Here is a 12865-nt window from a genome sequence, read left to right on the forward strand (position 1 = left end):
GGCTCTGTCAGGAAGCAGGGGGTGTTACCCCTACTCTGGGACCACGGGCACGGCGCAGGGCACGGGTTCCCCTTCAGCTCGGTAGAACACCTGGTGCCCGAGGTGCGGGTGCACGGCGTGTGCGCAGTACACAGGCTGCTCGCACATTTCCGGGTGCATAGAGTTCCTGCATTATCCGGCTGTCAGGTGTGAGCCTTGCTGAGGGAGATTCCCAGTACACACCTTCCACCTTCCTCGCCTGCCATTGGTTCCTGGGGAGGGTGGTTCCTACCTTCCCTGGCTATAAAGACCTGGCCTGAGCTCTGGTTCATTGCTGAGTTATTCCACCTTATGGTGAACACCTAGCCTCCCTGCAGATCCTTCTATTGCCTGTTGTTTCTTTGTATCCTTCCCGGCTACTGACCCCTGGACTGTCTTCCGCCTTGAACCTTCGCTGCCTGCCTCGACCCGGATTGGACATTGACTACCCCTCTTGGATTATCCCTAAACTTGTACCGCATTCTGGGCTGTCAGCTGCTTACTGCCAGTGGGTTCCTCATCCCACTACTGGCTCCCTGGGAGGTTCTGACACTGTGGTCCATCATCAAATGTGAGATTTACAAGGAGGGAAAACAGTACACCTCTCTGAACAGTGTCTGGGAGGCTGTGGTTGCTGCTGCACGCAATGTTGATGGTGAACAGATCAAAACACTGACAGAATCCATGGATGGCAGGCTTTTGAGTGTCCTTGCAAAGAAAGGTGGCTATATTGGTCACTGATTTGTTTTTGTTTTGTTTTTGAATGTCAGAAATGTATATTTGTGAATGTTGAGATGTTATATTGGTTTCACTGGTAAAAATAAATAATTGAAATGGGTATATATTTGTTTTTTGTTAAGTTGCCTACTAATTATGCACAGTAAGTCACCTGCACACACAGATATCCCCCTAAAATAGCTAAAACTAAAAACAAACTAAAAACTACTTTCAAAAATATTCAGCTTTGATATTAATGAGTTTTTTGGGTATATTGAGAACATGGTTGTTGTTCAATAATAAAATTAATCCTCAAAAATACAACTTGCCTAATAATTCTGCACTCCCTGTATGTCTGGGCTATGGGGTAGAGTGGCAAGACGAAAGCCTTTTCTTACGAAGAAAAACATCCAAGCCAGGCTACATTTTGCAAAAACACATCTGAAGTCATCCAAATCAACAAAGGAATGGCTTCACCAAAAGAAGATTAAAGTTTTGGAATGGCCCAGCCAAAGCCAAAACCTGAATCCGATTGAACATCTGTGGGGTGATCTGAAGAGGGCTGTGCACAGGAGATGCCCTCGCAATCTGACAGATTTGGAGTGTTTTTGCAAAGAAGAGTGGACAAATCTTGCCAAGTCAAAATGTGCCATGCTGATAGACTCATACCCAAAAAGACTGAGTGCTATAATAAAATCAAAAGGTGCTTCAACAAAGTATTAGTTTAAGGGTGTGCACACTTATGCAACCATATTATTTTATTTTTATATTTTTTCTTCCCTCTACCTAAAAGATTTCAGTTGGTTTTTCAATCGAGTTGTACAATTTATAGGTCATATTAAAAGGTGGAAAAAGTTGTCCCATTTTTTTTTAACGTCACAGAAACCTGACATTTTAACAGGGGTGTGTAGACTTTTTATATCCACTGTACATACAGCACCTGATGGAGATGTCAGCAACCTCCGGCACTCCAAGTGTTGTGAAACGACATCTCCCATCATGCACACTTGCTTGGTTGCTCTCTAAACTCCCACACAAGTGGAAAGAGCTTGCTGGGAGTTGTAGTTTCACAACAGCTGCTATAGAAGCTCAGTCAGGACAGCTCCGCCATGTATATGGAGCTTAAATCTTGGGACAGTTGTCTGACAGGTAAACAAACTCCATGACCACTGATTGTTGCTCTACTGCACAGTAGTCATTTTCCCACCGTACATGCTACGACGTGCTGAGATCCATCTGTACCCTACAAACATACCATGTATAAATAATGATTATGCATTTTTTTATTTTTATCACATAAATAGATAAATCCTTTTTTGGCCCACATGTACAAAGTTCTGTATGCTCTGTCAGTATCTGAGGCAAAAAGAATTTCTGTTTGCCTCCACACGAACCAGTTTGTGATATCCATGGTCACGGTTTTGAATGGAATTCCTTTTTTGCCATATTTAAAAATTGCTAAAAATAATTACCTCGCCATGCCACAAGCATAAAATGTAAACTGCAAAACTAGACAAAAAGCACCCCCCACACCTTCTCCAGTACAAAGGACAACAGTGCACAAAATAAATTAAAAATTACATTAAATAAGTGGATACGGATACACACAGGCCATTTTTCCCAAATAAAGTGTTTTTTTTATTAAATAAATGTGACACGGCTAAAAATATACATATAACCCCTGTATATAAAAAATATATACAGTATAATCTCTGTAATTGGAACCACCTCTTGCATGGTGACCAGTAAAACGCATCCACATGTAAAAGCAGATATTGTGACAGAATTTTGGTGACATTTTGCTTAGTATATGTATTTTTCGTCTACGGTCACTTGAAGGCTATAAAAAAAAAGAGAGGTTCCTCCTCGGTTTTCCTGTGTCCTCAGTGACCGGAGCAGTAGAAGCGCAGCAGTGTGTACAGCAGGGAAGTGCTGCAGCGGTTCACCTCAGGAGACGCGGGAAAGCCCTGTCTCACACGTAGCACCATGGTGTAATGTCAGGGCGGAATAGGGAAGGGGCGGTGCACGGCGCTGTAACTAACATTCTTTCACCAGGAAGCGGTAACTTGTCGGTTCTGAAGAGACACAGGAGACTCCCGGCTAGAACTTCGCTGGACTTTCCATGTTGCCAGTCGTGGAGGGCTGAGCTTCTCGCCTGTGGACACAAAGTGCTATGTAGTGGACGCTAGGGATCCACTGAATACGTCCTCCAGCATCGTGTATGTGACAGGTGAGGGAGGCCTTGTGTGTGAACAGTCGCCACTGCCGCTTGTGGCTTTGGTGTCAGAGGTGGGGTGCCAGGTAATAATGCCAGGGTGTGATGTCCGTGTAGAATGGGCAATCCATTGCCACTCACTGGGGCAGAAAACGGTGGAACCGAAAGTGAAAGCTTTCACTACCAGGATCAGTCAGGTTATGTGCAGACAGCAGGAAGTGACTGCAAAAACCGCACTGAGGCAGAGGGCAGGTCAATATGAGGCGCTAGAGCCCAGCACCACTTTTATGGGTCCCCTGTGCCACAATTTGCCCTATGTCTGGGAAAAGTGACTGGAACTGTACAATGGCAACTCATTTATTAGCTTTTCAGCCACTTTTCTGTCAGAAAACTACCACTAGGTAATGTTCACATCAAATTCAAAGAATATGTCTTATTCTGCCCTGGTGGGCAGACAGCGCTCTGATAGTACGCCAGTATAAGGGCTCATGCACAGGAATGTATTTGTTGTCCTTGTCTGCGGGTGACACTAGGGAGGCTCGTCCCTGTCACCGCCTGCCATTGGCTGCCTCCCCCCGATACCGGGTGTTTTCATCCATGCATGGGAAGAAGCAGCGGCGGTGTGGGGTCCAGGAGAATCGGTGTGAGGGGCCCGGCATATGGGTGACATTTGATGAATAACCCCTTAAGGCTACATGCACTAGACCGTTGTGTGTTTTGCGGTCCGAAAATTGCGGATCCACAAAACACGGATGACGTCCGTGTGCGTTCCTCAATTTGCGGAACGGCACGGACAGCTATTGATATAACTGCCTATTCTTGCAAAACGAACAAGAATAGGATAGGTTGCATTATTTTTTTTATTTTTTTGGCGGGGCCACGAAACGGAGCAAAGAATTGAAGTGAATGGGTCGGCATCTGAGCCGCAAAAACTGCAGTTTGGATGTGGACCAAAACAACGGCCGTGTACATGAGGCCTTAATGTCATATACAAAATACAATCTCATAGATTGTAAGCTCTTGCGAGCAGGGCCCTGACTTCTAGTGTTTCAGTTGCATATTAACCAGTTACTTTTGTTTAGTACATGAACCCTATAAATTTGTAAAGCGCTGCGGAATATGGTGGCGCTATATAAATAATATTATTTTTTATTATTATTATGTTAAAAACTCCACCTTGGGCACACAGTGTAAAATCGAAAAAGTATTTTTTTAGTAGCTGATTTGGAAAACACTTGAGAAGTGACCTGTTACTTCTTGGAAGCAGATATTATTGTGGATTTCCTAGAAGTCAATGGGGAAGCAGAGAAACCTCAGCAAAATATTCTTCTAATGCTCTAAAACCTCCACCAAATTGCACAACTAACGCCAAACACGACCGGTTTTAGCTAGTAATCTGCCACTGATCTTTCTGCCGCTTGTTTTGCCGTGTGAACTTACCCTGAAGCTGTTGGCATACGGTATCTGATGGACCCTGTGAACAGGCTCCAGAATTAAAGGGGTTGTCCGGGTTCAGAGCTGAACCCGGGCATACCTTTTATTTTCACCCCGGCAGCATCCCTGAGCCTAGCATCGGAGCATGTCATGCTCCGATGCGCTCCCGAGCCCTGCGCTAAACCGCGCAGGGCACGGGCTCTTTTGTTTTCAATAACACACTGCCGGGCGGTAACTTCCGCCCGGCAGTGTGTTCGGTGACGTCACCGGCTCTGAGGGGAGGGCCTTTAGCTCTGCCCTAGCCGTTTTACTGGCTAGGGCAGAGCTAAATCCCGCCCACCAGTGCCCGTGACGTCACCGGGGTTCCTGTCAGCCCCATGGAGAGCCCTGGTACGTCACCGGAACTACTAAAAATGCCTTTGCCCTGCGCAGTTTAGCGCAGGGCAAAGGAGAGCATCGGAGCATGAACTTCTCCGATGCTCATGTCAGGGGTGCTGCCGGCGTGAAAATGGAGGTATGTCCGGGTTCAGCTCTGAACCCGGACAACCCCTTTAACCAGGTCAATGACCCTTTCGCCTAAGGGCAACTAAAATTTAATGTTGATAAGTGCAAGATAATGCACCTGGGGCGTAAAAACCCAAGAGCAGAATATAAAATCAGTGATACAGTCCTAACCTCAGTATCTGAGGAAAGGGATTTAGGGGTCATTATTTCAGAAGACTTAAAGGTAGGCAGACAATGTCATAGAGCAGCAGGAAATGCTAGCAGAATGCTTGGGTGTATAGGGAGAGGCATTACTAGTAGAAAGAGGGAGGTGCTCATGCCGCTCTACAGAGCACTAGTGAGACCTCATTTGGAGTATTGTGCTCAGTACTGGAGACCATATCTCCAGAAGGATATGGAGAGAGTTCAGAGAAGAGCTACTAAGGCTACTTTCACACTTGCGTGTCTGCACAGGTGGATCCGCTCCTATAATGCAAACGCTTGCATCCGTTCAGAACGGATACGTCTGCATAACTGTTTATTTCAGATCTGATTTTTCACTTCGGAAAACTCAGATCCGACAGTATATTCTAAACACAGAAGCGTTCCCATGGTGATGGGGACGCTTCAAGTTAGAATATACTGAGAACCTAGTGTACATGACTGCCCCCTGCTGCCTGGCCCTCCCTCTATATTCATTGGTGGCCAGTGCGGATTCCAAGTATTGTGACCAGTGCGGCCTCCCCTCTTCCCCCCACCCCCCTAAGTAAAATCACCCCCCCCCCCCCATCATTTGTGGCAGCGGAGAGTACCGATCGGAGTCCCAGTTTAAATCGCTGGGGCTCCGATCGGTTACCATGGCAGCCAAGACGCTATTGCAGTCTTGGCTGCCATGGTTACTTTGCAATCTTAGCATTATACTTACCTGGAGAGCTGCGATGTCTGTGTCCGGCCGGGAGCTCCTCCTACTGGTAAGTGACAGGTCTGTGCTATAGGCAATGCGCCGCACAGACCTTTCACTTACCAGTAGGAGGAGCTCCCGGCCGGACACAGACATCGCAGCTCTTCAGGTAAGTATAATGCTAAGATTGCTAAGTAACCATCGCAGCCAAGACTGCAAAAGCGTCTTGGCTGCCATGGTAACCGATCGGAGCCCCAGCGATTTAAACTGGGACTCCGATCGGTACTCTCCGCTGCCACCAATGATGGGGGGGGGGGGGGGAAGAGGGGAGGCCGCACTGGTCACAATACTTGGAATCCGCACTGGCCACCAATAAATATAGAGGGAGGGGGAGGCCGCACTGGTCATATTTAATACTGGGGAGGGAGGGAGGGGGAGGCCGCACTGATCATATTTAATACTGGGAATCCGCACTGGCCACAGATGAATATAGAGGGAGGGGGGCCGCACTGGTTACAATTAATACTGGGGAGGGAGGGGGGGGGCCGCACTGGCCACCAATAAGTTAAATACAGGAGGGGGGGGGGGGCAGGGGGCAGTCATGTACACAGTTCTCAGTATATTCTAACTTGAAGCGTCCCCATCACCATGGGAACGCCTCTGTGTTAGAATATACTGTCGGATCTGAGATTCACGATGTAACTCAAATCCGATGGTATATTCTAACATAGAGGCGTTCCCATGGTGATGGGGACGCTTCAAGTTAAAATATACCATCGGATTGGAGAAAACTCCGATCTGATGGTATATTAATAGGGACTCCTGACTTTACATTGAAAGTCAATGGGGGACGGATCCGTTTGAAATTGCACCATATTGTGTCAACGTCAAACGGATCCGTCCCCATTGACTTGCATTGTAAGTCTGGACGGATCCGTTTGGCTCCGCACGGCCAGGCGGACACGAAAACGCTGCAAGCTGCGTTCGGGTGTCCGCCTGCTGAGCGGAGCGGAGGCCAAACGGTGCCAAACTGAGGCATTCTGAACGGATCCGCATCCACTCAGAATGCATTGGGGCTGGACTGATCCGTTCGGGGCCGCTTGTGAGAGCCTTCAAACGTAACTCGCAAGCGGAGCCCCGAACGCAAGTGTGAAAGTAGCCTAAACTGGTACATGGATTGCAGGATAAAACTTACCAGGAAAGATTAAAGGACCTTAACATGTATAGCTTGAAAGAAAGACGAGACAGAGGGGACATGATAGAAACTTTTAAATACATAAAGGGAATCAACAAGGTAAAAGAGGAGAGAATATTTAAAAGAAGAAAAACTGCTACAAGAGGACATTGTTTTAAATTAGAGGGGCAAAGGTTTAAAAGTAATATCAGGAAGTATGACTTTACTGAGAGAGTAGTGGATGCATGGAATAGCCTTCCTGCAGAAGTGGTAGCTGCAAATACAGTGGAGGAGTTTAAGCATGCATGGGATAGGCATAAGGCCATCCTTCATATAAGATAGGGCCAGGGGCTATTCATAGTATTCAGTATATTGGGCAGACTAGATGGGCCAAATGGTTCTTATCTGCCAACTTATTCTATGTTTCTATGTTTTGCGTTTGCGTTATAAATTCAGTTATAGGGTTCTGTTATAACATTATCATGGCATATAACGGAATTTTAGGACAGAATGACAAATAACGGTTCTGTTATATATGACGGGAAAAAAGTCCTACAAGGATTATTTTTAGTTTTTCTGTCGTGTATAACAGAACTGTTATTTGTGGCTTTAGACGGAGCAAATCCGGATCCGTCTGACAAATGCCATCAGTTTGCGTCCGGATTACCGGATCCGGCAGGCAGTTCTGGCTACGGAACTGCCTGCCGGAATCCTCTGACGTAAGTTTGCTTTGTGTAGCAACAAGGACCTGTGGTGACGTCACAGTCATCACATGGTCCGTCACATGATCTTTTACCATGGTGATGGATCATGTGATGACCGGAGTGATGTCACCACAGGTCCTTGTTGCTACAAAAAGCTAAGATGAAGACAGAAGGAGATGCCGGGCAGCGTGAACAAGTGGACTAAGGTGAGTTAAATATATATTTTTTTTAACCCCTCCAGTGCTATTTTACTATGCATTCTGTATTCAGAATGCTATTATTTTCCCTTATAACCATGTTATAAGGGAAAATAATGCAATCTACAGAATACCGATCCCAAGCCCGAAATCCTGTGAAGAAGTTTGGGTTTGGGTACCAAACATGCGTGATTTTTCTCACGCGAGTGCAAAACGCATTACAATATTTTGCACTCGCGCGGAAAAATCGTGGGTGTTCCCGCAACAAAGCCGCACATTTTCCCGCAACGCCCGTGTGAAAGGGGCCTTAGGCTTTGCTCCCACCGCCCTTCAGGCGTACGTTCTGTGTACATTTGAAGTATGCCACTGCATGTATCAGTCCTGAACAGGTCCTAACCAGTTCTAAAAGCAGCTCCTAAACTTTACATGGTGTGGACTGTGTAAGGGTTTGTTCTCATGTAGCGGTTAAACCACATTAACCCCTTCCCAACATCAGCCGTATATGTACAGTACGACGCAGCTTGCAAGGAGTTCCCATGCTCTGCTGTACAGCAGGAACTGTGCTCACTTGATCAGGATAGTGACCTAACTGTTACTGCCATTATCCTTCAAAGCTCTGATGCCAGCGGTATAACTCTTAGATGTGTTGGTCAATACTGACCACTGCATCTAAGCAGTTGGCAGAGGGAGGGGACTCTGGGCCAGGGTGCCAAAGGTTGCTGTGGCAGTCCATGAAAATAGAAAGGCCTCCAGGTCTGTCAGCTACAGAAGCCCATCAGGCCCTGCCACAGCTGGATCTGATAGGCGTAAGTGTCAGAGTGAAACTGACACAGTGCATTACAATACAGTGTGTATCAGTCCCCCAGTGAGACAAAAATAAAAAAAAGTGTTTTATTAAAATAAAAAATAAGCTTCAAGTATAAACAAAAAAAACTTTTCCCTCGTTAAAGGCTATGTACACCTTTGGAGGCAATTTTTGTTTGCATTTGCTAATTTTTCTCTTTCGCCTATGACAGCACCCCTGGAGAGACCGCCTCCACCTCCTCAGGACAGGAAACAGGAACCAGAACTGCCTTTTAAAAGAGGGATCATCCCCTCTACCTCCAGTTCTGTTTCCTGTCCTAAGAGGCAGGAGGGAATTGGATGCACTGGAAAAGACTAAGTAGGAGCTGCGGAGGCCCCGGCTACTATTAAGTGTGAGGAGGGTTACCCTGTGCGGCGTAAGACTCCGCCGCTGCAGAAGTCTGGGCTCCCTTCTCTCTCCCTACCCCTTTCATTCCCCTTCTCTGGTCCTGGGAAGGTTTTGATCTTTATGGGCTCCTGCAAACCTCTGCGGCCATGTTCGCATGTTCGGCTGCCAGCCAGCGTGCTGGATTCACTTCCGGGTTGCAGCAGTGGGAGGAAGCTGGATGCTGCGGACTGGAAGGGGATGGAGCCAGCTTGCGCGCGCCGCCGAGGAGAAAAGCCCAGCCATGTCACTGCCATGCCGAGTGGAGTAGGCTGGCAGTTTTCCTCTATTCTGGCTTGGTTTGCTGTGAGAGATGGAGTAGGCTCAGCATGCTGAAACCACCGATGATACATCGGTACCAGGGTGGGGTAAGTGGGGTTGTACCCCAGCATGAATTTTTTAGAATAATGCTCATGGGGTCATGTTTTGTGCTTAGGTGTCTTAAGAGTCTTCTAGGAAGACCTCCAGAGCAAAAGAAAGGGGATGTGCTGTGTGTAAAAAGAAGCTACCTTCTGCCTGGGCAAAACCTCTATGTCAAGTGTGTATCTGCAAGTTAATGGTGGAAGAAGCACCGTCTAACTGATTCATGCCCAGCGCCGTACATGTACAGCACTGGGCGGGTGTTTAAATATGTCGCCCGCTCCTGCCCGCCGCGGGTGGCCGCCTGCTTCTTTTAGCAGACACCCGCGGCTCGTGTACGCAACCGGCAGTAATGCTGATCGCGGACATTTAACCCCTCAGATGCTGTGAGAGGCGCATCTGAGTGCGCTGAAACTGAAAGTGTGCTCTTTTGGTGGTGCTCCGGGTCCCCTGTGTGTTGATCGGAGGAGCGGGAGCGTGTATGCAGCAGCCCCTGTCTTTATGAATGACAGGAGGCTGCTGCATAGTATTTCCTATGGAGCCCTTGCCTGTAATAGGGCTCCATAGGAAACTAGTAAAATCATATGATAATAGCAATCTGATTGTTATAGTTCCTTATGGGAACTATAAAAAAAAGTGTAAAAAAAAAATACACATCATTGGTGTCGCGATGTGCGAAAACGCCTATAGTATAAAAATGTATTCCCCATACGGCAAACAGCAAAATGAAAAAAAAAAAGCATCCAAATGGCCGATTCTACGTTTTTGGTCACTTCATTTTCTACAAAAAAGTCATACACACCCCAGAATGGTATCAATGAAAAGTTCAAATCGCCCCGAAAACAATTAGCCCCCATACAGCTCCGTACACATAATTACCAAAAAGTTATAGGGGTCAAAACATAGCGGAAAAAAAAAATGAAACCGATTTTATTTTCTTTCCCGCTTTTATGTTTTAGATTAATCAAGTTTTATTGAAGTTTTCAGTTTAAACTTTACAGAATAACAATGCTCCAGATGGAGCGCCATGACAATTTCTGACAGTATTGGTACAATAAGGCAAGACAGCACTTACAAGAGAGCACTTACAAGTATCGCACAGTCCTATCATATTTATTCCGTCTTGTCATAATTCGTTGATCAGGTTGTCAACAGAGAGTGATCAATAAAAAAGAAAAACACAGAAAGAAAGAAGAAAGAAGATGGAGAGGGGGGAAGGGAAGGGACCATATCTCTTTCGCTAAAGGAGATATAAAACCTAAAGCCTACATCACCACCGTATATAAAGGTCCTCCTACCTCATGTAGCCATGATAGCGAGAAAGTCCGGGGACTCCATTGCCGCAGCCCAACTCGCCCATGTCTTGTTATATTTATTCGACAAGTCGGATGCCTCTGGCGAGATCTCCTCCATTCTGGCTATTTGTTGCATTTCTTGAAGCCAATCCCTCATCGTGGGAACCTGTGTTGAACGCCAGTATCTAGGGATCACTGTCCTAGCTGCTGTGATAAAAAATCGTAGTAATGACCCCTTTTGAGACGACATAGATCCCGGAAGGATGGAGAGGAGCGCCACTTGAGGAGAATTATTGACTGGTTTTGGAGAAATTGTATTGAATGCTTGGAATACTGAATCCCAAAAGGGTTTAATTAAGTCGCAGCCCCACCATACATGAAGCATCGTACCTCAGTCTTTGCAACATCTCCAGCATAACTCCGAAACTGAAGGAAAAATTCTATGAAGTCTGACCGGGTATCTATACCAACGGGATAATATTTTGTAGTTCTTCTCCTGAGTGGCACATGCCATAGACAGCTTGTGAGAGTAAAGAAAAGCTTTTTGACAATCTGTTTCTGCTATGCTAGTGCCTAAATCTGACTCCCAGCCCTTGATGAAGTTCGGGCTACCCTTATGAGAATCCTTTAGAAGGATCTGGTACAGGAAGGAAACAAGGTGAGTCGGTGGAGAAGACAAAGTAAACAATTTTTCAAAATCTGTGAGCGAGGCCCCAAAAGAACACTGTGCTCCCCTGGACAAGACGAATGATTTAATTTGCTCATATTCCAGCCAGGAAATCTTTTTATCCGGGAATCTGTTGGACATGACTGAAAAAGAAGGAAATGCACCTCCTTGCATCAGATGATGAAAGCGAGGGTCATCCGAGGTCCTAAAGCCTAAGAATGAGTCCCTACCTGTTCCAGCTCGGAATGCTGGGTTATGAAAGATAGGAGTAATCGGGCTAAGTCTTCTGATACACATCCCCTTGAGGATTAATGAGTCCCAGAGTCTGATGGTGTGTTGCAATAACAAGGAGTGGTTAGAAGATCGTGGGCGATCCACAGATGATAGCCAAGTAATGTGTTTAAGAGGAAGGGTGCATAGGGTTTGTTCTAAACTAACCCATTGTTTCGTGTCAGAGTTGTGGTGCCAGTCTAACACTATAATGAGTACTGCAGCTGAATGGTACAACCTGAGGTCCGGTAAACCTACGCCCCCTCGGAGTTTAGATCTGGTCAAAGTAGAGTGACCCAGCCGTGGGCTACCCTGCCCCCATATAAAACGAGTGAATGCCGTTTTGGCTTTCCGGAAAAAGGAGGATGGTGGTGAAAGTGGGAGTGCCTGAAATATATATAAAAATTTCGGTAAAATGTCCATTTTAAGGCATTGATCCGTCCAAACCACGATAGCTCCTTTTTGTTGAAAGTCTCAAGATCCTTAATTATCTTTTCCACTAAAGGGAAGTAGTTCAATGTTAATAAGTGTTTACTGTCAGCTGGTATGTGTACCCCTAAGTACTTAATGGCGATGGGTTGATGTTTGAATCTGAAGGCTGACAGAAGACTCGCAAATTCACTATATGGGACAGTTACATTGAGGATTTCGGATTTTGTGTAATTAACTTTAAAATTACTCAAATGGCCAAACTGTTCAAATTCTTTTAGAATCGAAGGGATAGAAATACGCGGCTGAGTGATATATAATAAGAGATCGTCAGCGTATAACGCCGTCTTATACTGCCTGCTCCCGACTGTAAGACCGTGAATGGATGAGTTCTTACGGAGGGCTAAGGCCAGATGCTCCATCACTAATATATATAAAAGGGGGGAAAGCGGGCAACCTTGCCTAGTCCCATTACGAATTTGGTATGGGTGCAGATAATAGCCCATTAACCCTTACTTTTTCTGTAGGATCTGAATATAGGGCACGTATGCAATTTAAAAATTTTGGGCCTACCCCAATTTGTCGTAATGTTGAGTCTAGGAAAGACCAATGGACCCTGTCAAAGGCCTTTTCAGCGTCGATCGAGAGTAAGCATAAAGGCGAGTTACTGTTTCTGGCTATATCCGTAAGTATCACTGTTTTAATAGTATTGTCCCTGGCTTCTCTTCCGCGAACAAACCCCACCTGGTCTGTGTGGACAAAGGTTGGCCCCT

The 12865-nt window shown here is 46.1% G+C and overlaps 1 protein-coding gene across 3 annotated transcripts in view; it reads left to right on the top strand.

Annotated features, from left to right (window-relative positions):
* Positions 1 to 2385: 2385 nt before the first annotated feature.
* RIPK1 (receptor interacting serine/threonine kinase 1) overlaps positions 2386 to 12865 on the top strand; it is a 150750-nt gene continuing 140270 nt past the window's right edge. For 2 of the 3 annotated variants that reach the window (XM_044293588.1, XM_044293589.1), the window contains exon 1: positions 2386 to 2965. The gene's annotated coding sequence lies outside the window, so the exon portion shown is untranslated. The remainder of the gene's footprint in view (positions 2966 to 12865) is intronic. The other variant, XM_044293586.1, reaches the window with a different exon arrangement.

Source organism: Bufo gargarizans, chromosome 5 (genome assembly GCF_014858855.1).
Source record: "Bufo gargarizans isolate SCDJY-AF-19 chromosome 5, ASM1485885v1, whole genome shotgun sequence".
NCBI lineage: Eukaryota > Metazoa > Chordata > Amphibia > Anura > Bufonidae > Bufo > Bufo gargarizans.